The following is a 27,468-nucleotide window of genomic DNA, read 5'->3' on the forward strand; positions in this document are numbered from 1 at the left end:
TTGTAACTGTGAGATGCCACTATATGTGCTGGGATACAGAGGAAATAATAACCACGTACAGTATCTGCCCCAAAAATAGGGGTCTGTATAATAGCAAGTAGTTATAAACCATAAATCATCCTACATACATGCACATGATCATGACGTGCTCTTACGCATAGTTCCCCAGGAACTACTGTATGTTCACTTGGTGTCTCTCCTAGGGAACTATGGGTACGTTTTGATACGTGTGTAGTGACCCAGTCGAGAGTGTGTCCTTCCCTTTAAGTAATCCTGCATTGTGAGTAGCTTCTGTACACTACAGTTCACTCTCTAACTGCCCCTCTACATTATTCCCTGCATTTGTGAGCTGTAATTCTCCATTTCTAGTCACCTCCATTTTAGATGCTGTGTTCTGGCATCATCTAATGGTGAAAGTGTACAATGACTCATAATTATCGTTTTGTAAGGATCTGAGATGTGAATCAGGTGTCCTATTGGCCAGCTCCTAGTCATATGGTCAATAGGAGGAGCTGTTTTTCAGGCAAGTCTAGAATGTTCTTTAGCCTGGGAGATATCCTCAGGGAGAGCGGAACACACGTGGAGGCTGTTTTCACTACAAGATCTCCTGCAGGCCTATGAGCCTGGGTTCCCTCTAAAACCTCTACAGACATCATTCTAAAGTCTTTCTGACTGGAATCACCTCAGTTTTTACATTCACCTATAAGTGACATCATTCTAAAGTCTTTGTGACTGGAATCACCTCAGTTTTTACATTCACCTATAAGTACTTCCCTTTTAATTGGCTAGGTCTTCTGCCTGAGTCAATTATTAAGAAAAATGTTACAATTTCAAAGGGATGTTGGGGTTGTATCCACAGTGTACATCTTTACGTAACTTTTTTTGCCACTGCTCATGGTCCATGTTTTGTTTGTCACAAAGATCTTTCATTGTGTGGTGTCCTTATAGGATGTTCCTTCTGGAGGGAGGTCTAGGGGATGTGTCTCCATCAGATTCCTCACTGCCGGCATACCTGGTTCCTCATTGGAGGCAACAGCAAGGCTTTATCTCCAAGCAAACATTGGAAGTCCATAACATAATTTCTTGTGTTTTGTTGTAGGGGATCCCTACTCAAAATCCCTAATCCTTACTGTGACCTTGGATTTGGAATCTATTGGGGAATTTCTCCATTCAGACAGGTCTTTCCACACACTGCATTTTTGTGCTTTTTTGTGTGGCTTGCTGCACTTTTTTGGATATTGGAGAAGAAAGTCATAATCGTTACCCAAGTGGACGACACGGATGTGCTGAGAACAATCACTGGCCTCAGTGACTAGAGAGAGACTGGCAGGGAGCAGTGGAGAAGTGATGCTGGAGTTGTGAGGGATTTACCAGGTGTCAAATCTCTATTTGTTTGTTATTTTATCACTCAGCACATTTTGAGATCTTGGATGATTCCTATATAATCTAATAATCCGCAACACTTTACAATTTAAAGTCTTTAAGATATGTGCTAACATATCATTGAGACATTTCGAAATGACTGAATTTGGAGATTTCAAGGGATTTAGTATTGGAAATAACTGCTGAACTATCAAGACATTATCTTGACTGAAATACAGTATTATTTTAATATATAGGGCAAGCAATCAGGTTCAAGTCCCTTAATGAAAAAAAACCTCTCATAAAAGGTCCAGATCCAATGGAGAAATTTAGAAAAAAAATTTATGGTATCAGAAAATGACGACCCAAGCTAAAGAATTTTTTAACAAATTTCTGAACTAATCGCTGTTATTATAATTATCAAAAAATCGTCAAAAAACAATGGCAGAATTGTGTTTTTTTCCAACAGTTTGCCACTTTTGGAATTTATAGCATTTTTTTCTAATATATTGTATGGTTTAATGAATGATGACATTCAAAAGTACAATATTTCCTGCAAAAAAACAAGGCCTCATATGGCTTTTTTTGGAAGGAGAGGAAAAGCAAAAGCGTTAAAGCAAAAATATCGACGGATCATGCAGGGGTTTAAACAAAAATATTTAATACAAGTATTTATTACGAAAAATATATATATTTATTTATCTATCAATCCATCATATTTAATATTTTTTAGTTAAAAATATATACAAATATATTAATCTATAATTTTAACAGACACATATTGTGTACAAATATATCAAACTAGAATAAATGGTCCATCCATTATAAATACATACAGCAATTAAATAAATAAATAAAATACGGTGTACACTGTAAAACAAATTACTTTCATCTCATTAAAATAATGTGTCTTCAATAAGTGTAATTTCACCTCCTGTTATGTGGGGTTTGTTGCCCAGAATTTATATAGATCACTTAACAGACATTTAATTAAATGGGCTGTAGAGTAGTGCTGAATTATGTTTGCTGTGATGCACAGATATATCAAATATTGGTTAAGCTTTGCCCCTTTCCCTGTACCTTAATACGATAAGGGTCATTTATGCTGGAGTCCGTTCTTATAATTCTAATTAAAACCAATGTGCCAGAGTACAGAGGGAAGGTTAATCTTTCCTAGGGAATCCCATCCATTCTATATTCTGGCCAGCACGAAAAGATGGTTCTGCATGACCCAGGGTTAGCAAATTGATTAGCTTATTTTTGCAAGGATTAATCAAACTGTATTATTTGCTACTTGCACTCTTTGGCCCTTAACTCTCGGTGTCGTAAAAAAAGGTTATCCCTTTAATCCCTCTCCTTCTCAGAGGATATCAGTGAAATGCAATCTGTAGGGAAACAGAGATGAAACAGGACATTAAAGGTCCCTTATCAGGATAATCAGTGGCCGTTGTGTACTGATGGGCAGTAAAGTGAGATTTGCATCTATCTTTAAAAGCTCATTAGACTTCAAGCACGTTTTTTTACTGACGACAACTGATCTCCTAATTACAAATGAAGGGCTTTGTGCAAACCGAGCAAATAAATATGGTGAAATAAAACAATGAATGTATACATTATCTGTTCTTTCTGCAAAAATCTTGCGAAATTTGGGGTGAAAAAAAAAAATCTATTTATTACTGCTTAATTAATTAAGGGTAGCACTGTTTCGAACTTTTGAATTTCAGGCTCCATATCTCACCATCCACTACTGCTTTTAGAGTATGTGCACATGTCCGGATTTCTTGCAGAAATTTCCTGAAGAAAACCGGAAATTTTCTGCAAGAAATCCGCATTTTTTTTTTTGCGTTTTTTTCGCGTTTTTTTTAGCATTCTGCAAGCGTAATTAGCTTGCAGAATGCTAAAGTTTTCCAAGCGATCTGTAGCATCGCTTGGAAAACTGACTGACAGATTGGTCACACTTGTCAAACATAGTGTTTGACAAGTGTGACCATCTTTTTACTATAGATGCAGCTTATGCAGCATCTATAGTAAAAGAGAGAATGTTTAAAAATAATAAAAAAAATAAAAAAAATGCTTATACTCACCCAGACGATCTCCTCAGCGACGTCCGTTCCTCTTCCTATAGCTGGTGTGTGCGCGCAGGACCTTCCATGACGTCGCGGTCACGTGAGCGGTCACATGACCGCTCACGACCAATCACAAGACAGTGACGTCATCGGCAGGTCCTTCACCGCACACCAGCTACAGGAACCGAAGCGACAGCGTGCTGTGGAGAGGCGGGAAGACATCGAGGGTGAGTATATGACTATTTTTTATTTTAATTCTTATTTTTTGACCAATTATATGGTGCCCAGTGCGTGGAGGAGAGTCTCCTCTCCTCCACCCTGGGTACCAACTGCACACAGTCTGCTTACTTCCCGCATGGTGTGCACAACCACATGTGGAAAGTAAGTAGATCAATGCACTCCTAGGTGTGCGGTATCCCCTGCAATTCCGCATTTTAATGAACATGTTGCTTTTTTTGCCGCGATGCGATTTTTTCGCGGAAAAAAAGGCTACATTTGCACAAAAAATGCGGAATACACTGAAAATAATGGGAGGCATAGGTTAGCGTTTTTTTCGCGTTTTTATCACGTTTTTATAGCGAAAAAACGCGAAAAAAACGCGAAAAATACTGAACGTGTGCACATGGCCTTATCGTGAGACTGCCATCATTTTATAGACAATCATCTTGGCTATCTCATACATAAATTTGACTTACAACTACTTAGCATATGATTAGTTATGCAGATTCTTCTCATGTCACTTCATTGTTATTGTTTTGCTCCTAAAAATCAATTTTTTTAATTTATTTTTATTATTTTGTAAATCTACCTTTGGCTTTCAACACTGCCTGAATCCTTCTGGACATGATCTTGATTAAATTCAAGCATGTCTAGACCATGATCTGACTCCAGGTCTCTTTTATACGTTCCCATAGTTGGTGCATACTAGACAAAACAATTGGGTGCATATACAGCTTTTTCTTCAACTCTACCCACAAGTGTTCGATTGGGTTGAAATCTGGGGACTGTGGAGGCCAATCCAGCACCTCTACTTCATTGTCATTCAACCATTTCTTCGCCAATCTCGATTTGCACTCTTTGGCTCTATTTCTGTACGTGCTATGGGTGGCACGGGGATTGTTTCTACTTGTGATTTATTTACCTGATATTATTATTAATAAAGCTGTTTCTATTTTTCTTATATATCTGGACTTCTTTGACTGTAGTCTTGCTGAGTTGTTTTGATTTATGTTTATGCAGTTTGTCCAATATGGTCCTAATTTAGTCCCAATATATTAATCAATAACCTATACCCTATTGGGAAAATAACTATGCTGGTGACTACTTTATGTTCCACAAAATTTCTATATTTTGAATGCATGAATAGACTTCATTTTATATTCTTCCAACTGTCATGACACTCACATAATGCAGTTTGGCAATTTTGTTTATTTTTGTTGATATCAGTTATTTTATTGTTAATTTTATGACACTGTAGATACTGTTGGTCCAGGGAGGGCTCATAGTCCAGGCCACTTGGGCTCAATGACCATGCAGAGTTTAGTCCAGCAACTATGTTCAGCTGAGGTGCAAACCCAATAAGGCTCATGCCAAGGAACTGTCTCAATATATAAAGGTTGAACATTTCACGCCACAGCAGAGAGTGGTATGGTATCAAGAAGGCCCTGTCAGATGCAGCTGCTGGGGTTGTGCTAGTAGCAGTTGACAGCCTTTGAGCAAAGAGGAAAAAGGTCAGGTTCCTTGACTGGGAGAAGTAGGTGAGCGAGGTTTCCATCCTGTATACGACTGCAATGATCTGAAACAGAGTGGCAACCCATGATTAATTAGGGAAGTTACCTTTACATGCCATCATTATTGAAAATTGACTACAAATTTAGGGCTATCACAATAGTTATGGCCAGACTGTTACTCCAGTATCACACATCCAACATTCACAGTGCAAGTACGAACCGTGATAATTAGTGTTGAGCGATACCGTCCGATACTTGAAAGTATCGGTATCGGAAAGTATCGGCCGATACCGGCAAAGTATCGGATCCAATCCGATACCGATACCCGATACCAATACAAGTCAATGGGACTCAAGTATCGCACGGTATCCCTGATGGTTCCCAGGGTCTGAAGGAGAGGAAACTCTCCTTGAGGCCCTGGGATCCATATTAATGTGTAAAATAAAGAATTAAAATAAAAAATATTGCTATACTCACCTCTCCGACGCAGCCTGGACCTCAGCGAGGGAACCGGCAGCGTTGTTTGCTTAAAATTCGCGCGTTTACTTCCTTACGTGAAGTCCCGGCTTGTGATTGGTCGCGTGCCGCCCATGTGGCCGCGACGCGACCAATCACAGCAAGCCGTGACGTAATTTCAGGTCCTTCAGGATTTTAAAATTACGTTCTGGCTTGTGATTGGTCGCGTCGCGGTCACATGGGTGACGCGACCAATCACAAGCCGTGACGTCACGGGAGGCTGGACACGCGCGCATTTTAAATCACAGACTTGTCACAATGAGTGTTTTAACACTTAAAGGGAAACTGTCTCCAGTTTATCAAAATATAAACTGCAGCCACCACATTTAATGAATCTTTCACGATAACAAAAACATAAAGAGATTAACCCCTTAGTGACAGAGCCAATTTGGTACTTAATGACCAAGCCAATTTTTACAATTCTGACCACCGTCTCTTTATGAGGTTATAACTCTGAAACGCTTTAACGGATCTCGCTGATTCTGAGAAAGTTCTTTCGTGACATATCTTACTTCATGTTAATTGTAAAACTTCTTTGATATTACTTGCATTTATTTATGAAAAAAATGGAAATATGGCAAAACAATTTTACATTTTTAAATTTTCAAACTTTGAATTTTTATGCCCTTAAATCAGAGAGATATGTCACACAAAATAGTTAATAAATAACATTTCCCACATGTCAACTTTACATCAGCACAATTTTGGAAACAATTTTTTTTTGGTTAGGAAGTTATAAAGGTTAAAAGGTGACCAGCGATTTCTCATTTTTACAACAAAATTTACAAAACCTTTTTTTTTAAGGGACCGTCTCACATTTAAAGTCACTTTGAGGGGTGTTCATGACAGAAAATACCCAAAAGTGATGCCATTCTAAAAACTACACCCCTCAAGGTGCTCAAAACCACGTTCAAGAATATTATTAACCCTTTACGTGCTTCACAGGAAGTGAAGCAATGTGCAAGGAATAAATTAACATTTAACTTTCTTTTACAAACATTTTAGTTCAGAACCAATTTTTTTATTTTCACAAGTGTAAAAAGAGAAAATGAACCACAAAATTTGGTGTACAATTTCTCCTGAATCCGCCGATACCCCATATGTGGGGGTAAACCACTGTTTGGGCGCATGGCAGAGCTTGGAAGAGAAGGACTGCCGTTTTACTTTTTCAACACAGAATTGGCTGGAATTGAGATCGGTCGCCATGTTGTGTTTAGGATGCCCCTGATGTGCCTAACCAGTGGAAACCCCCCACAAGTGACACCATTTTGGAAACTAGACCCCTTAAGGAACTTATCTAGATGTGTGGTGAGCACTTTGAACCCCCAAGTACGTCACAGAAGTTTATAATGTAGAGCCGTGAAAATCAAAAATCTTATTTTTTCCACAATAATTATCTTTTCGCCCCCAAATTTTTATTTTCATAATGGTAACAGGAGAAATTAGACCACCAAAGATGTTTTGCAATTTGTCCTGAGTACGCCGATACCCCATATGTGGGGGTAAACCACTGTTTGGGCACACGGAAGAGCTTGGAAGAGAAGGAGTGCCGTTTGACTTTTTCAATGCAGAATTGGCTGGAATTAAGATCGGACACCTTGCCGCGTTTGGAGAGCCCCTGATGTGCCTAAACAGTGAAAAACCCCACATGTGACACCATTTTGGAAACTAGACCCCTTAAGGAACTTATCTAGATGTGTAGTGAGCACGTTGAACTCCAAAGTGCTTCACAGACGTTTATAACGTAGAGCCGTTAAAATAAAAAAATCTAATTTTTTCCACAAAAATGATCTTTTCGCCCAAATTTATATTTTCACAAGGGTAACTGGATAAATTAGACTGCAAAAGTTGTTTTGCAATTTGTACTGAATATGCTGATACCACATATGTGGGGGTAAACCATTGTTTGGGAGCACGGCAGAGCTCGGAAGGAAAGGAGTGCCGTTTGACTTTTTTCAATGCAGAATTGGCTGGAATTGAGATCTGACGCCATGTTGCATTTGGAGAGCCCCTGATGTGCCTAAACAGTGGAAACCCCATACAAGGGACACCATTTTGGAAACTAGACCCCTTAAGGAACTTATCTAGATGTGTGGTGTGCACTTTGAACCCCCAAGTGCTTCACAGAAGTTTATAACATAGAGCCGTGAAAACAAAAAAAAAATTTCCTCAAAAATTCTTTTTTAGCCCGCAATTTTTTACTTTTACAAGGATAACAGGAGAAATTGGACCCCAAAAGTTGTTGTCCAGTTTGTCCTGAGTACGCCGATACCCCATATGTGGGGGGACCACTGTTTGGGCACACAGCGGGGCTCGGAAGGGAAGTTGTGACATTTTAAATTGCAGACTTTGATGGAATGGTCTGCGAGCGTCATTTTGCGTTTGCAGAGCCCCTGATGTACCTAAACAGAAAACCCCCCACAAGTGACCCCATTTTGGAAAATAGACCCCAAGGAGCTTATCTAGATGTGTTGTGAGCACTACGAACCCCAAAGTGCTTCACAGAAGTTTATAACATAGAGCCGTGAAAATAAAAAATCATATTTTTTCACCCCCAAATTTTTACTTTCACAAGGGTAATAGGAGAATTTGGAACATGAAGGTTGTTATGCAATTTGTCCTGAGTACGTTGATACCACATATGTGGGGGAGGAACACTGTTTGGGTGCATGGCAGAGCTCGGAAGGTAAGAGCGCCGTTTTGGAATGCAGACTTTGATGGGATGGTCTGAGGGCGTCATGTTGTGTTTGCAGAGCCCCTGATGTGCCTAAACAGTAGAAACCGCCAAGTGACCTCATTTTGGAAAATAGACCCCCCAAGGAACTTATCTAGATGTGTTGTGAGAACTTTAAGCCCCCAAGCGTTTCACTACAGTTTCTAATGCAGAGCCGTGAAAATAAATAATCTTTTTTTCCCACAAAAATGATTTTTTTGCCCCCCAATTTTTTTTATTTTCCCAAGAGAAGCAGGAGAAACTGGACCCCAAAAGTTGTTGTCCAATTTGTCCTAAGTACGCTGAAGCCCCATATGTGGGGGTAAACCACTGTTTGGGTGCACGGCAGAGCTCAGAATAGAGGGAGCACCATTTGACTTTTTCAACGCAAAATTGGCTGTAATCAATGTTGGAGCCATGTTGCGTTTGGAGACCCCCTGATGTACCTAAACAGTGGAAAACTGTTATGGACGTAACGATCTGAGTGGAGTTAAATAGGGAAGCAAGCATAGCAATAAACGAGAGCAGCTGATAAAGCCAACCTCAGTGACCAGCAGTTCCGCTCGAAGCCACCAGAGGGAGTCCAAGAGCAGAACCAACCAAAGTACCATTCATGACCACAGGAGGGAGTCCGAGAACGGAATTCACAACAGTACCCCCATCTTGAGGAGGGGTCACCGAACCCTCACCAGGGCCCCCAGGCCGATCAGGACGAGCCAAATGAAAGGCACGAACTAAATCGGCAGCATGGACATCGGAGGCAACAACCCAGGAATTATCCTCCTGACCATAGCCCTTCCACTTAACCAGGTACTGAAGCTTCCGTCTCGAAATACGAGAATCCAAAATTTTTTCCACCACATACTCCAACTCCCCCTCAACCAACACCGGAGCAGGAGGATCAACGGAGGGAAACATAGGCGCCACGTACCTCCGCAACAACGACCTATGGAACACATTATGGATGGCAAAAGAAGCTGGAAGGACCAACCGAAATGACACAGGGTTGAGAATTTCAGAAATCTTATAAGGACCAATGAAACGAGGCTTAAACTTAGGAGAAGAAACCTTCATAGGAACATAACGAGAAGACAACCAAACCAAATCTCCAACACGAAGTCGGGGACCAACACAACGACGGCGGTTAGCAAAACTTTGTGCCTTCTCCTGGGACAACGTCAGATTGTCCACTACGTGAGTCCAAATTTGCTGCAACCTGTCCACCACAGAATCCACACCAGGACAGTCAGAAGGCTCAACCTGCCCCGAAGAAAAACGAGGATGAAAACCAGAATTGCAAAAAAAAGGCGAAACCAAAGTAGCCGAACTAGCCCGATTATTAAGGGCGAACTCAGCCAATGGCAAGAAGGTCACCCAATCATCCTGATCAGCAGAAACAAAGCATCTCAGATAGGTTTCCAAAGTCTGGTTGGTTCGTTCGGTTTGGCCATTTGTTTGCGGATGGAAAGCCGAAGAAAAAGACAAATCAATGCCCATCTTAGCACAAAAGGACCGCCAAAACCTAGAGACAAACTGGGAACCTCTGTCCGACACAATGTTCTCCGGAATGCCATGCAAACGAACCACATGTTGAAAAAACAATGGCACCAAATCAGAGGAGGAAGGCAATTTAGGCAAGGGTACCAAATGGACCATCTTAGAAAAGCGATCACAAACCACCCAGATGACAGACATCCTTTGAGAGACAGGAAGATCTGAAATAAAATCCATGGAAACATGCGTCCAAGGCCTTTTCGGGACTGGCAAGGGCAAAAGCAACCCACTGGCACGAGAACAGCAGGGCTTAGCCCGAGCACAAGTCCCACAGGACTGCACAAAAGACCGCACATCCCGTGACAAGGAAGGCCACCAAATCTCTGGTACCAAAAATCCCAGGATGACCAGCCAACACCGAGCAATGAACCTCAGAAATAACTCTGCTAGTCCATCTATCAGGGACAAACAATTTCTCCGCTGGACAACGGTCAGGTCTATCAGCCTGAAACTCCTGCAGCACCCGCTGCAAATCAGGGGAGATGGCAGACAGAATTACCCCCTCTTTGAGAATACCAGCCGGCTCAGGGACTCCCGGAGAATCAGGCACAAAACTCCTAGAAAGGGCATCCGCCTTCACATTCTTAGAACCTGGAAGGTATGAGACCACAAAATCGAAACGGGAGAAAAACAGCGACCATCGAGCCTGTCTAGGATTCAACCGCTTGGCAGACTCGAGATAAGTCAGATTTTTGTGATCCGTCAAGACCACCACGCGGTGCTTGGCTCCCTCAAGCCAATGTCGCCACTCCTCGAATGCCCACTTCATAGCTAGCAGCTCCCGATTGCCAACATCATAATTACGCTCAGCAGGCGAAAACTTTCTAGAAAAGAAGGCACATGGCTTCATCACAGAGCCATCAGAACTTCTTTGAGACAAAACAGCTCCTGCTCCAATCTCAGAAGCATCAACCTCGACCTGAAAAGGGAGCGAAACATCTGGCTGACGCAACACAGGGGCCGAAGAAAAACGACATTTCAGCTCCTGAAAAGCCTCAACGGCCGCAGAGGACCAATTCACCACATCAGCACCTTTCTTTGTCAAATCAGTCAAAGGTTTAACCACACTAGAAAAATTAGCGATGAAGCGACGGTAAAAATTAGCAAAGCCCAGGAATTTCTGGAGGCTCTTCACAGATGTAGGTTGAGTCCAATCATAAATGGCCTGAACTTTAACAGGATCCATCTCGATAGTAGAAGGGGAAAAAATGAAGCCCAAAAAGGAAACCTCTTGAACTCCGAAGAGACATTTAGACCCCTTCACAAACAAGGAATTAGCACGAAGGACCTGGAATACCATTCTGACCTCTTTCACATGAGACTCCCAATCATCCGAAAAGACCAAAATATCATCCAAATATACAATCATGAATCTATCCAGATACTTTCGGAAGATGTCATGCATAAAGGACTGAAACACAGATGGAGCATTTGAAAGCCCGAATGGCATTACCAGGTACTCAAAATGGCCCTCGGGCGTATTAAATGCTGTTTTCCATTCATCGCCCTGTTTAATACGCACAAGGTTATACGCCCCTCGAAGATCTATCTTGGTGAACCAACTAGCCCCCTTAATCCGAGCAAACAAATCAGACAGCAGAGGCAAAGGGTACTGAAATTTGACCGTGATTTTATTAAGAAGGCAGTAATCTATACAGGGTCTCAGAGAACCATCCTTCTTGGCCACAAAAAAGAACCCTGCTCCCAACGGTGATGAAGACGGGGGAATATGCCCTTTCTCCAAGGACTCCTTTATATAACTCCGCATAGCGGCGTGCTCTGGCACAGATAAATTAAAAAATCGGCCCTTAGAAAACTTACTACCAGGAATCAAATTTATAGCACAATCACAATCCCTATGAGGGGGTAGGACACTGGATTTGGGCTCATCAAATACATCCTGGTAATCCGACAGAAACTCAGGGACTTCAGAAGGAGTGGAAGCAGAAATTGACACCAACGGAACATCGCCATGTACCCCTTGACAACCCCAACTAGACACAGACATTGATTTCCAATCCAATACTGGATTATGAACCTGTAGCCATGGCAAACCCAACACGACCACATCATGCAAATTATGCAACACCAAAAAGCGAATATCTTCCTGATGTGCAGGAGCCATGCACATGGTCAACTGAGTCCAGTACTGAGGTTTATTCTTGGCCAACGGCGTGGCATCAATTCCCCTTAATGGAATAGGATACTGCAAAGGCTCCAAGAAAAAACCACAGCGCCTGGCAAACTCCAAGTCCATCAAATTCAGGGCAGCGCCTGAATCCACAAATGCCATAACCGAGTAGGATGACAAAGAGCAAATCAGAGTAACAGACAAAAGAAATTTAGGCTGTACAGTACCAATGGTGACAGACCTAGCGAACCGCTTGGTGCGTTTAGGACAATCAGAGATAGCATGAGTGGGGTCACCACAGTAAAAACACAGCCTATTCTGACGTCTGTGTTCTTGCTGTTCAGTTCTGGTCAAAGTTCTATCACATTGCATAAGCTCAGGCCTCTGCTCAGAGGACACCGCCAAATGGTGCACAATTTTGCGCTCGTGCAAACGCCGATCAAATTGGATGGCCAAGGACATTGATTCATTCAGACCAGCAGGCGTGGGGAATCCCACCATAACATCCTTAAGGGCTTCAGAAAGACCCTTTCTAAAAATTGCTGCCAGGGCACACTCATTCCATTGAGTAAGCACAGACCATTTTCTAAACTTCTGACAATATATCTCCGCTTCATCCTGACCCTGACACAAAGCTAGCAAGATTTTCTCTGCCTGATCCACTGAATTCGGTTCGTCATAAAGCAATCCAAGCGCCAGAAAAAACGCATCTACATTAAGCAATGCAGGATCTCCTGGCGCAAGGGAGAATGCCCAGTCTTGAGGGTCGCCACGCAACAAAGAAATAATAATTTTTACTTGCTGAATGGGGTCACCAGAGGAGCGGGGTTTCAAAGCAAGAAACAGTTTACAATTATTTTTGAAATTCAGAAACTTAGATCTATCCCCAGAAAACAAATCAGGAATTGGAATTCTAGGCTCTAACATCGGATTCTGAACTACATAATCTTGAATGCTTTGTACCCTTGCAGTGAGATGATCCACACAAGAGGACAGACCTTGAATATCCATATCTACACCTGAGTCCTGAACCACCCAGAGGTTAAGGGGAAAAGAGAGACAAAACACACTGCAAAGAAAAAAAAATGGGTTCAGAACTTCTCTTATCCCTCTTTTGAGATGCATTAACACTTTATGGCCAGCTGTACTGTTATGGACCTGGTGGTTAGGAGCACCCGAAATGACCTGATGAGTAAACTCAAAATCGGGACTAGCTCTGGGAAGTGGGAACTCTGCTGACCGCAAACCCTACTCCTATCACACACACTAGAAATAGCCGTGGAGCGTACCTAACTCTCCCTAGACGCCTCTTCACAGCCTAAGAGCTAACTACACCTAAAGATAGAAATAGAAGCCTTTCCTTGCCTCAGAGAAATTCCCCAAAGGTAAAGGCAGACCCCCACATATATTGACTGTGAGTTAAGAGGAAAGTCACAAACACAGGAATGAAACAGGTTTTAGCAAAGGAGGCCAGATACTACTAAATAGTCAGAGGATAGAAAAGGGAACTATGCGGTCAGCACAAAAGACTACAAAAAACCACGCAGAGTAAGCAAAAAGACTCCCCACACCGACTCACGGTGTGGAGGTGCCACTCTGCACCCCCAGAGCTACCAGCTAGCAAGGGAATATCATGATAGCAAGCTGGACTAGAAATTAGCAGTACTAAGAAATATATTCAGGAAGCAGTAACAACAAATGAACTAGCAAAGACTTAGCTTCTGCTGGAGTAGACAGGTCCTCAGAGAAGTCCAAGAGAAATCTGAACCAATACTGAAACATTGACAGCTGGCATGAAGTAACGATCTGAGTGGAGTTAAATAGGGAAGCAAGCATAGCAATAAACAAGAGCAGCTGATAAAGCCAACCTCAGTGACCAGCAGTTCCGCTCGAAGCCACCAGAGGGAGTCCAAGAGCAGAACCAACCAAAGTACCATTCATGACCACAGGAGGGAGTCCGAGAACGGAATTCACAACAGAAACCCCCAATTCTAACTCCAACACTAACCCCAACACACCCCTAACCCTAATCCCAACCCTAACCATGATCCTAATCACAACCCTAACACCAACATACTCCTAACCCTATTCCCAACCCTAACCATAACCCTAATCACAACCCTAACCCCAACATACCCCTAACCCTAATCCCAACCCTAACCATAACCCTAGCCACAAACCTAACCCTCATCCCAACACACCCATAACCCTAATCCCAAACCTAACCGTAATCCCAAACATAGCCTGAACCCTAATCCCATCCCTAACCATAACCCTAATCCCAAGCCTTACCCTAATCCCAAACCTAAGGCTTCTTTTACATTTACCGGGTTTTTTGCAGCCCATTATTGCGGGTCTTTTTTGCGGGCTGTATTGTCACAATTTTAACGGTCTGCCGCAATAACGGACTGCAAAAAACTGTGGATTGCCGTTTTTTGGGTTTGCAATACTATGGCAAAAGTATTGGAAAAAAAAAGGCGGTCTGCAAAACCAGAAGTCACGGTGCATCGCAAAAACAACCTTCATTTGTTTTTGCGGCCCCATTGAATTACAATGGGGACCGTGTCCGTTAGCCATGAAAAATATTGAGCAGGCTCGATATTTTTTCACAGCTGTAAATACGGCCCTCATGGCCATACTTGCATACGGCGCTCTGTAGAATTATTGCGGCCCCATAGAAATCTATTGGGACTGCAAAAATGGGATGCAAAACCATGGTAAGTGTAAAAGAAGCCTTACCCTAACCCTAATTTTAACCCCAACCCTAACCCTAATTTTAGCCCCAACCCTAACCCCAATTTTAGCCCCAACCCTAACCCTAATTTTAGCCCCAACCCTAACCCTAATTTTAACCCTAACCTTAATTTTAGCCCCAACCCTAACCTCAATTTTAGCCCCAACCCTAACCCTAATTTTAGCCCTAACCCTAACCCTAATTTTAGCCCCAACCCTAACCCTAACCCTAATGGGAAAATGGAAATAACTACTTTTTCTTTGTTTTATTATTTTTCCCTAACTAAGGAGTTGATAAAGGGGGGAGTTATTTACTATTTTTTTAATTTTGATCACTGTGAAAGGGTTTATCACAGTGACCAAAATGAAGCAATAGGAAAAATTTTCCTATTGTTGCCAGGTGCCTGCGGGCAGATTTCGGCGGACGCACTGCGCATGCGCCCGCCATTTTTTTCCCTCATCAAGATGGCGGCACCCACCAGAGGAAACAGGAGGGCCGAGAAGCACCGGGAGACACTGGTAAGTATGGGGGGGATCGGGGACCCTATTTCTCTCTCCTCTTAAGTGCGATCACATCAGAGGAGAGAAATGAAAAGGCACATCGGACTTTTTTTTTCTTTGTGGCCACCGCTACACTGTTTGCGGCAATCGCAAGACCAGGTCAGTAAAAACTGACCTGAAATATTTTTCCTGGTAAAGATGGCGGCGCCCATGGGGGAGGAAGCGGGAGGACCCAGGGACAACGGGAGACACCGGTAAGTATCGGGGGGGTTGGGGACCCTATTTCTCTCCTCTGATGTGCAATCACATCAGAGGAGAGAGAAATTAAATGGCAAATTGCGCTTTTTTTGTGGTCACCAGTAAACGGTTAATTACCAGCGATCACAACCCGGGGTCGGTAAAAACTGACCCAAATCATGTTCTCTGGAGTCTCGGCTACCCCCGGCAGCTGAGACCCCAGAGAAAATCCGACTCTGGGGGCGCTATACACTTTTTCCACAGCGCCGTGGTTTAAGTACCCTTAACTACCGCCGTTAAAAGGTGTATCGGTGGTCGTTAAGGGGTTAACTGGAATGTAAGTTGGTGTGCATGCAGCGTGTAGACGCATGTTCACACTTAAACAGACAAAACCTAAGATAAAAACAAAATAAGCAAATACCCTGAGGTAAATAAATAGCAATAGTGCATGAAAATAATATTCGGTGCTTAGATATAGCATAATTTTGATTAAAAAAGAAACATAAAACCCAAAAAAGACCTTTAAATGTCGGTCCGATCCAATAGACTTTGCTGATCTTGTTTCGACGCCTCCTCTCTCCTCGCAATCGCCATCCTCCTGCTTGCTTCATGTGGATAATGTGTCCTACGTCATCCACACTGTGTCCCCAGTTCCACTCCTGCGCAGATGTACTTTTCTCGGCAGGGGAAAGTGAAGTGCGCCTGCGTAGAATCACAATTGGGGACAATGTGTGGATGACATAGGATGACTCATCCATATGAAGCAGGGCAAGAGGACAGTCGACTACAAGGAGAAATGAGGCATCAAAGTAAGACCAACAAAACCCATTGGGCATCACCATGAGGGCATTTAAAGGGTATTTTTTGGGGCTTTGGAGATGGGGCTGGGAACTTGTTCACAGCTTTCAAGACTTTGAAAACCTAGTGACAGGTTCTCTTTAATGAGTCTATATGAAGTTTTTTGAGTTTATACACCCGTAAAAAGGTGAAGAACGTTTATGTCACCTCCTTTAGAATCTGCTTTGTGTTTTGACAAAAAAAATACTTCAGAAACAAAGTCACTGGTAAGTGCTAAAAAGTAGCAAAAACAGCTGTGGAGAAGGCAATGGTTAAAGACCGATGGAACAATCTGGTGAACACTCCTTTGTGGTGCCCCAGGGTCCTGGTCTTCACAGTGACAATGCTTTCCTCATGGGGAGAGTGATGTTACGCTTGGAAGCGATGAAGGATATCTTTTATCAGGTAATCACAATGCATACAACATGTTCACACTCCAGGCCAGAGGGGGGAGCTCTAAGCCTGGTTTAGGGTGAACTCCCCTATAAATACATTCTGATCTGGAGGGAAAGGGTTCAGAAAGTGAGAGACAGAGAAGAGAGCAGACCGACATAGAGTGTCAGAAGGTCTGAAGGGGTCCTGTAGTCCAAAGTACTACAGCCCCTGGAGAAAGACATACAGAAGGAAAGAACATCGTTCAGTGAGCCTGAAAGAGAGCGAATCACAGGAGAGTGATATCAGGGGAGACCAGCTGCGAACAAGCTGCCTCTCTCTGAAGCGCAGATAACCGGTAGCCGGAATACCGAGGTTGTAAGGGACTCTACGCCTTACAGCAGAGACCGGCAGGACAGCTGAACCACGCTTTGCTGATTGGTCGCACCCAGCCGACCAATCAGCGATATTGGTGTGGGATTTAAACACCACTTCGCTGATTGGTCGCGCCCAGCCGGCAACGACCAATCAGCGATATTGGCGCGGGATTTATACACCGCTTCACTGATTGCTCGTGCCACGCCGGCCGCGACTAATCAGCGATATTGGCGCGGGATTTAAACACCACTTCGCTGATTGGTCACGCTCGGCCAGCCGTGACCAATCAGCGATATTGGCGCGGAATTTAGCCCCCACTCACAGCGCGACGTAGTTCAGTCACGTTTACTGAACAAGTTCTGTCAGTCACAGTGTGATGTGTTCTGAACTCTGTTTTTGGGCTCCCTCTTGTGGTAACAACTGGTACTGTGTGAGTGCTGTCTTTGGGCTCCCTCTGGTGGTTCTTTGTGTAATTCTGCAGGTCTGAGGCATGATCAGCTGTCTCGTTATCTCTTAGCTGGTTTCCTCTTTAGTTCACCTGGACTCTCAGTTGTTGCCTGCTGTCAATGTCTTCAGTGCTATTTTGGAGCTCTCCTGCAGTCCTTCGTTATCAGTCTCTTCAAGAGAAGCTAAGTTTTGCTTGGTTCATTTTTTGACCATCAGTGGTCACATGTTTCTTGGTTTATTTTTGTCCAGCTTGCTAATATGTGATTTCCTTGCTTGCTGGTAGCTCTAGGGGGCTGAGTTTCTCCCCTCACACCGTTAGTTGGTGTGGGGGTTCTTGTATTCTCAGCGTGGATCTTTTGCATAGGGTTTTTTACTGACCGCACAGTTCCCTATCTGTCTTCTGCTATCTAGTATTAGCGGGCCTCATTTGCTGAATCTGTTTTCATTTCTACGTTTGTGTTTTCCCCTTACCTCACCGTTATTATTTGTTGGGGGCTTCCTATATCTTTGGGGTGATTTCTCTTGAGGCAAGTGAGGTCTTACTTTCCCTCCAGGAGTAGATAGTTTCTCAGGCTGCGTCGAGATGTGCAGTTACCACCTCCCTAGAGCTTGTGTCTATGTTCAAAAACTTAGCTAGTCCGTTTTGTGATCCTCAGCCACTAGGATCATAACAGTGATGTAGTTCAGTCACATTTATTTGACAAGTTCTGTCAGTCACAGTGCCACATAGTTCACTCACATTTACTGAACAAGTTCTGTCAGTCACAGTGCCACGTAGTTCAGTCACATTTACTGAATAAGTTCTGTCAGTCACAGTGCCACGTAGTTCAGTCACGTTTACTGGACAACTTCTGTCAGTCACAGTGCCACGTAGTTCATTCACATTTACTGAACAAGTTCTGTCAGTCACAGTGCCACGTAGTTCAGTCACGTTTACTGAACAAGCAGAGGCGTAGCTAGGGTTTTGGTTCAGGGGGGCGAAGCTTCTGAGTGGGCACTCCCCATAAGCCTCCCTAACCAGGTAACCTTCATTACAATTTGGTGACGCGCCCTAATAGTGGAGGAGAACCTCAGCAGATGACCGTGCTATTATTGAAGATAATCTCTATATAAAGACCAACATGGATATTACCGCCATATGGTCAGTGGTAGATACCAGTCCTACAGAACATATTAGAGATCACTGCACAGTTACAGATAATGTCTTACCGCTGATGTTCTCTGATGGAATCGTTCACTTTTACAGTCTTTTCCATCTGGCACAGACCGACATGACAACTTCTTCCAGCCAGGACTCGTCTGCAGAGAATACAACAAAGACACATTTCACTTCTCATATACCAGACTCATCACCATCTATTCCCAACCTGCACAAACTCCTCATCCTGCTGATCCCCAAATACTGAGCCGCTGCTGCCGTATGTGTCCCTATTACTGCCCCTGATACCCCAATACTGAGCCACTGCTGCCATATATGTCCCTATTACTGCCCTTGATACCCCAATACTGAGCTGCTGCTGCCATATGTGTCCCTATTACTGCCCTTGATATCCCAATACTGAGCCGCTGCTGTCGTATGTGTCCCTATTACTCCACATGATACCCTAATACTGAGCCGCTGCTGCCGTGTCACTATTACTGCCCTTGATACCCCAATACTGAGCCGCTGCTGCCGTATGTGTCCCTATTACTGCCCCTGATACCCCAATACTGAGCCACTGCTGCAGTATGTGTCCCTATTACTGCACCTGCTGTGTGGTTCTCTGTGCCTTCTAAATTCTAAAGCACCCCTCTATAATATAGTAATTCCGGGTTCAAGTGTCCTAGAAAACAGTGCCCACAGTTTGCTCCCTAGAAAGTAATATTGCCATGTGTGCCCCTTTGATAGTCACAGTAACCTGAGATCCCCTATAACAAGAAGCGCCCACTTTATATTTAATAATGTCCTGAGTCTGCCCCCTGTACAGCTCCCCTATACAGTATAATGCCCCCTCACTGTATAGTACCATCCACACAGTATACTGATCCCTTAGTAGCCCCGAAACTGTTTGATGGCTCCAACACTGTATGATGGCCCCTTCACTGTAATCTCAACACTGTATGATGGCCTCCATATAGTATAATGCACCAGATCATCCTAAATATAGTATAATGCACTCCCCATAGGTCTCCATATAGTATAATGCACTCCCCATAAGCCTCCATATAGTATAATGCTCTCCCCATAGGACTCCATATAGTATAATGCACTCCCCATAGGACTCCATATAGCATAATGCACTCCCCATACTCTATAGCACAAGGCAGCACCCATAGGCAGACTCTATAGCACAAGACAGCATCCCCATAGGCAGACCCTGTAGTATAAGGCAGCACCCCATAGGCAGATTCTGAAGTATAAGGCAGCACCCATATAAGCAGACCCTGAAGTATAAGGGAGCATCCATATAGGCAGACCCTGTAGTATAAGGCAGCCCCCCATAGGCAGACTCTAGTAAAAGGCAGCACCCCATTGGCAGACCCTGTAGTATAAGACAGTACCCCATAGGCAGACCCTGTATTAAAAGGCAGCACCCATATAGGCAGATCCTGAAGTATAAGGCAGACCCCCATAGGCAGATCCTGAAGTATAAGGCAACCCCCCAATAGGCAGATTCTGTAGTATAAGGCAGCCCCCCATAGGCAGACTCTAGTAAAATGCAGCACCCCATTGGCAGACCCTGTAGTATAAGACAGCACCCCTGTCATGTTCCCAATGGCAGGGAATTAAACACATAACACGGGCAAAAACAGGACGAGCTCTAGGGTGATGGAACCTGAGCTGACCGCGATCCTGAACCTCAACACTCAACTAACAGCAGCCGGGGAACGTTCCTGGGGGGACTCTAGACGTCTCGCGCCAGCCGGAGATCTAGCTACCCCTATCAGAAGAATCACAGACCTATCTTGCCTCCAGAGAAATATTCCCACAGAAATAGCAGCCCCCCACATATAATGACGGTGAAATGAGAGGAAGGCACAAACGTAGTTATGAAAACAGATTCAGCAAAATGAGGCCCGCTTAAGCTAGATAGCAGAGGATACAAAAGGTGAACTGCGCGGTCAGCTTAAAACCCTTCAAAATACCATCCTGAAATTACTTGAACTCATGTGCCAACTCATGGTACATGAGTGGTAATTTCAGCCCACTAGAGCAACCAGCAGCAGAGAATTACATATCTGCAAGCTGGACTAAAAACATGAAAGCAAACATGAAACAGGGAAATCCAGACTTAGCTTGTCTTGAAGGCCTAGGAGCAGGTAGCAAAGGTAACAGAGACACACTGATACATTGATAGCCGGCAAGGGAATGACAGGAAAGCCAGGTTAAATAGGAAACACCCAGCCTCTGATGGACAGGTGGAAACCAGAGACCGCAACCCACCAAATTCACCCAGTACCAGTTGTAACCACCAGAGGGAGCCCAAAAACAGAATCCACAACAGTACCCCCCCTTGAGGAGGGGTCACCGAACCCTCACGAGAACCCCCAGGGCGATCAGGATGAGCTCTATGGAAGGCGCGGACCAAATCAGTCGCATGAACATCAGAGGCGACCACCCAGGAATTATCCTCCTGACCATAACCCTTCCACTTAACCAAATACTGGAGTTTACGTCTGGAAACATGAGAATCCAAGATCTTCTCAACAACATACTCCAATTCTCCCTCCACCAGCACCGGAGCAGGAGGCTCAACCGAAGGAACAACGGGCACCTCATACCTCCGCAATAACGACCGATGGAACACATTATGAATAGCAAACGATGCTGGGAGATCCAAACGAAAAGATACAGGGTTAAGAATCTCCAAGATCTTATAAGGACCGATGAACCGAGGCTTGAACTTAGGAGAAGAGACCTTCATAGGGACAAAACGAGAAGACAACCACACCAAGTCCCCAACAAGAAGTCGGGGACCCACGCGGCGACGGCGATTAGCAAACTGCTGAGTCTTCTCCTGAGACAACTTCAAATTGTCCACCACCTGATTCCAAATCTGATGTAGCCTGTCCACCACCACGTCCACTCCAGGACAATCCGAAGGCTCCACCTGACCAGAGGAAAAACGAGGATGAAACCCCGAATTACAAAAGAAAGGAGAAACCAAAGTAGCAGAACTAGCCCGATTATTAAGGGCAAATTCGGCCAGTGGCAAAAAGGCAACCCAGTCATCTTGATCAGCAGAAACAAAACACCTTAAATAAGTTTCCAAGGTCTGATTAGTTCGCTCCGTCTGGCCATTCGTCTGAGGATGGAATGTAGACGAGAAAGACAAATCAATGCCCATCTTAGCACAAAACGTCCGCCAAAATCTAGACACAAACTGGGATCCCCTGTCAGAAACGATATTCTCCGGAATCCCATGCAAACGAACCACGTTCTGAAAAAATAAAGGGACCAACTCAGAGGAGGAAGGCAACTTAGGCAAGGGTACCAAATGAACCATCTTAGAAAAGCGGTCACACACAACCCAGATAACGGACATTTTCTGTGAGACAGGGAGATCTGAAATAAAATCCATGGAAATGTGCGTCCAAGGCCTCTTCGGGATAGGCAAGGATAACAACAACCCACTGGCCCGAGAACAGCAAGGCTTAGCCCGAGCACACACTTCACAAGACTGCACAAAGGTGCGCACATCCCTTGACAAGGAAGGCCACCAAAAAGACCTGGCCACCAAGTCTCTAGTACCAAATATTCCAGGATGACCAGCCAACACAGAAGAATGGACCTCGGAGATGACTCTACTGGTCCAATCATCCGGAACAAACAGTCTTTCTGGTGGACAACGATCAGGTTTATCCGCCTGAAACTCCTGCAATGCACGTCGCAAGTCTGGGGAGACGGCGGACAATATTACCCCATCCCTAAGGATACCAGTAGGCCCAGAGTCTCCAGGAGAGTCAGGCACAAAACTCCTGGAAAGAGCATCTGCCTTCACATTCTTTGAACCTGGCAGGTATGAAACCACAAAATTGAAACGAGAAAAAAACGACCAACGAGCCTGTCTAGGATTCAGACGCCTGGCAGACTCAAGGTAAATCAGATTTTTGTGATCAGTCAAGACCACCACACGATGTCTAGCACCCTCAAGCCAATGACGCCACTCCTCAAATGCCCACTTCATGGCCAAAAGCTCCCGATTACCCACATCATAATTGCGCTCAGCGGGCGAGAATTTTCTAGAAAAGAACGCACATGGCTTCATCACCGAGCCATCGGAACTTCTCTGTGACAAAACCGCCCCCGCTCCAATCTCGGAAGCATCAACCTCAACCTGAAAAGGAAGTGAAACATCTGGTTGACATAACACAGGAGCAGAAGAAAACCGGCGCTTAAGTTCCTGAAAGGCCTCCACAGCCGTAGGAGACCAATTAGCAACATCAGCACCCTTTTTAGTCAAATCAGTCAAAGGTTTAACAACACTGGAAAAATTAGTAATGAACCGACGATAAAAATTAGCAAAACCCAAGAACTTCTGAAGACTCTTAACAGATGTAGGTTGTGTCCAGTCACAAATCGCCTGAACCTTGACGGGATCCATCTCAATAGTAGAAGGAGAAAAAATGTACCCCAAAAAAGAAATCTTCTGGACTCCGAAGAGACATTTTGAGCCCTTCACAAACAGAGAATTGGCCCGCAGGACTTGAAACACCTTCCTGACCTGTAGAACATGAGACTCCCAGTCATCAGAAACCACCAAAATATCATCCAAATACACAATCATAAACTTATCCAGATATTCACGGAAAATATTGTGCATAAAGGACTGAAAGACTGAAGGAGCATTAGAAAGTCCAAAAGGCATTACCAAATACTCAAAATGGCCCTCAGGCGTATTAAATGCGGTTTTCCACTCATCACCCTGCTTTATCCGCACAAGATTATACGCACCGCGAAGATCTATCTTAGTGAACCACCTAGCCCCCTTAATGCGAGCAAACAAATCAGTCAATAATGGCAATGGATACTGATATTTGACTGTAATCTTATTCAGAAGGCGATAATCTATACAAGGCCTCAGGGAACCATCTTTTTTAGCCACGAAAAAAAAACTTGCTCCCAGAGGGGACAAATATGGACGAATATGTCCCTTTTCCAAGGACTCCTTAATATAATTCCGCATAGCAGTATGCTCTGGCACTGACAGATTAAATAAACGACCCTTAGGGAACTTACTGCCAGGAATTAATTCTATAGCACAGTCACAATCCCTATGAGGAGGGAGCGAATTGAGCTTAGGCTCCTCAAAAACATCCCGATAGTCAGACAAAAACGCAGGGACCTCAGAAGGAGTAGATGAAGCGATTGAAATCAGAGGTGCATCATCATGAACCCCCTGACATCCCCAGCTTAACACAGACATTGTTTTCCAATCCAGGACTGGATTATGAGTTTGTAACCATGGCAGACCAAGCACTAGTACATCATGTAAATTATACAGTACAAGGAAGCGAATCACCTCCTGAAGAACGGGAGTCATGCGCATGGTCACTTGTGTCCAGTACTGCGGTTTATTCATAGCCAATGGTGTAGAGTCAATTCCCTTCAAAGGAATAGGAACTTCCAGAGGCTCCAGACTAAAACCGCAGCGTTTGGCAAATGACCAATCCATAAGACTCAGGGCAGCGCCCGAATCCACATAGGCATCGACGGAAATGGATGACAGTGAACAAATCAGAGTTACAGACAAAATGAACTTAGACTGCAGAGTACTAATGGCAAAAGATTTATCAACCTTTTTTGTGCGTTTAGAGCATGCTGATATAACATGAACTGAATCACCACAATAAAAACACAATCCATTTTTCCGCCTATAATTTTGCCGTTCACTTCTGGACTGAATTCTATCACATTGCATAGTCTCAGGTGCCTGTTCAGAAGACACCGCCAACTGGTGCACAGGTTTGCGCTCCCGTAAACGCCGATCAATCTGAATGGCCATAGCCATAGACTCATTCAGACCTGTAGGCGCAGGGAACCCCACCATAATATCCTTAATGGCCTCAGAAAGACCATCTCTGAAGTTTGCAGCCAGGGCGCACTCATTCCACTGAGTAAGCACCGACCATTTCCGAAATTTTTTACAATATACTTCCGCTTCATCATGCCCCTGAGAGAGGGCTAATAAAGCCTTTTCAGCCTGAATCTCCAGGTTAGGTTCCTCATAGAGCAATCCCAGTGCCAGAAAAAACGCATCCACACTGAGCAATGCAGGATCCCCTGGTGCCAATGCAAATGCCCAATTCTGAGGGTCGCCCCGCAGGAAAGATATTACAATCTTGACCTGCTGAACAGGGTCTCCAGAGGAGCGAGATTTCAAAGAAAGAAACAATTTGCAATTGTTCCTGAAATTCAGGAAGGTAGATCTATCTCCAGAAAAAAACTCTGGAATAGGAATTCTAGGTTCAGACATAGGAGTGTGAACAACAAAATCCTGTATGTTTTGAACTTTTGCAGCAAGATTATTCAAGCTGGAAGCCAAACTCTGGACATCCATGTTAAACAGCTAAGGTCAGAGCCATTCAAGGGTTAAGAGGAGGTAAGAAGCAGCTAGACAGCAATTAAGGGCTAGGCAGCAAAACTCTGAGGGAAAAAAAAAAAATTTCCCTTCAACACTTCTTTTTCTCCTGCTTCAGCCCAAACAATTAACACTTTGTGGGCCGGCTATACTGTCATGTTCCCAATGGCAGGGAATTAAACACATAACACGGGCAAAAACAGGACGAGCTCTAGGGTGATGGAACCTGAGCTGACCGCGATCCTGAACCTCAACACTCAACTAACAGCAGCCGGGGAACGTTCCTGGGGGGACTCTAGACGTCTCGCGCCAGCCGGAGATCTAGCTACCCCTATCAGAAGAATCACAGACCTATCTTGCCTCCAGAGAAATATTCCCACAGAAATAGCAGCCCCCCACATATAATGACGGTGAAATGAGAGGAAGGCACAAACGTAGTTATGAAAACAGATTCAGCAAAATGAGGCCCGCTTAAGCTAGATAGCAGAGGATACAAAAGGTGAACTGCGCGGTCAGCTTAAAACCCTTCAAAATACCATCCTGAAATTACTTGAACTCATGTGCCAACTCATGGTACATGAGTGGTAATTTCAGCCCACTAGAGCAACCAGCAGCAGAGAATTACATATCTGCAAGCTGGACTAAAAACATGAAAGCAAACATGAAACAGGGAAATCCAGACTTAGCTTGTCTTGAAGGCCTAGGAGCAGGTAGCAAAGGTAACAGAGACACACTGATACATTGATAGCCGGCAAGGGAATGACAGGAAAGCCAGGTTAAATAGGAAACACCCAGCCTCTGATGGACAGGTGGAAACCAGAGACCGCAACCCACCAAAGTCACCCAGTACCAGTTGTAACCACCAGAGGGAGCCCAAAAACAGAATCCACAACACACCCCATAGGCAGACCCTGTATTAAAAGGCAGCACCCATATAGGCAGATCCTGAAGTATAAGGCAGACCCCCATAGGCAGATCCTGAAGTATAAGGCAACCCCCCAATAGGCAGATTCTGAAGTATAAGGCAGCCCCCCTATAGGCAGATTCTGAAGTATAAGGCAGCCCCCCTATAGGCAGATCCTGAAGTATAAGGCAGCCCCCCTATAGGCAGATCCTGAAGTATAATATAAGGCAGCCCCCCTATAGGCAGATCCTGAAGTATAAGGCAGCCCCCAATAGGCAGATCCTGAAGTATAAGGCAGCCCCCCTATAGGCAGATCCTGATGTATGAGGCAGCCCCCATAAAAAAAACAATAAATAAATATTCACCTCTCTTCCTCCTTGTTCCAGCGTTGTCCGACCTCCCGCTCATCTTCTGACAGCGGGCGCTGGGTGGTGACATCATCGCACCCCAGTCAACGTCGCGTCGGTGACGCCAGATGCTGACAGGGGGATGATGGGAGAAGGAGCGCAGCGCTCCTTCCCTCATCAGTGCGGTGATGGGCGGGGGGCCTACTACTGGCACCAGGACCCCCGGCCTGCTCAGGGGCCCCATAGCAGGCGGCAGAGCAGGGAGATCAATTCTCCCTGCTCTGCCGCAGAAGGTAATTGTATCGGCGCACTGTGCGCGCCGATACAGTTACAGTAACGTAGCTCTGGGTGGGCCCCCTCTGAGCACCGGACCCAGGGCGATGGCCCCCTCTGACCCCCCGGTAGCTACGCTACTGTGAACAGGTATTTAAACAAAATGTAATGATAATGTATATATTTTACCCGGAAAATCCTGTGTATTCATTGCATTATTCTTAAATCTTCATAAATAAACTACATACATATTCTAAAATACCCGATATGTTAGAATCGGGCCACCATCTAGTAAGTCATAATCAGTTAGACCAGTCCACGTTCTTCTATTGATGAAGTTTCATTCTGATGCTTACAGTCCACTTTAGATACTTTCAGCTGTGAACAGGTGGAAACAAACAGATGCACTGTGGGGAGCGGATTCACCAAACCATTTTTTGTCAGATTTCTGGCTAAAAAAGCTTTGAAAACTCGTCTATAGAGGTACAGGTGACTCCTAAAAGAGCATTTTAATCCACACATGACTTTATCAATAAAGTTTTAACAGGCAGTTTCCAAAACAAAACAGTTTTACTTAAAGCATGACATACCAAAAAGAGACTAAAACTACAGCTGAAAAAAAACATGATAAAAATATGCGTAAAAAATTCAGTAAAAAATGCAATGACAAAAGGCAAGTAATCTAATTTAGCTTATTGGTGCAGAAATGGTGCAGGAAACATACACCATCAAAAACGCGCCAAATACTCATCGTGTGATCTTAGCCTAAAGCCACCTTCACATGTTCAGTATTTGGTCAGTATTT

The sequence above is a fragment of the Ranitomeya variabilis genome, chromosome 6 (genome assembly GCF_051348905.1).
Source record: "Ranitomeya variabilis isolate aRanVar5 chromosome 6, aRanVar5.hap1, whole genome shotgun sequence".
NCBI lineage: Eukaryota > Metazoa > Chordata > Amphibia > Anura > Dendrobatidae > Ranitomeya > Ranitomeya variabilis.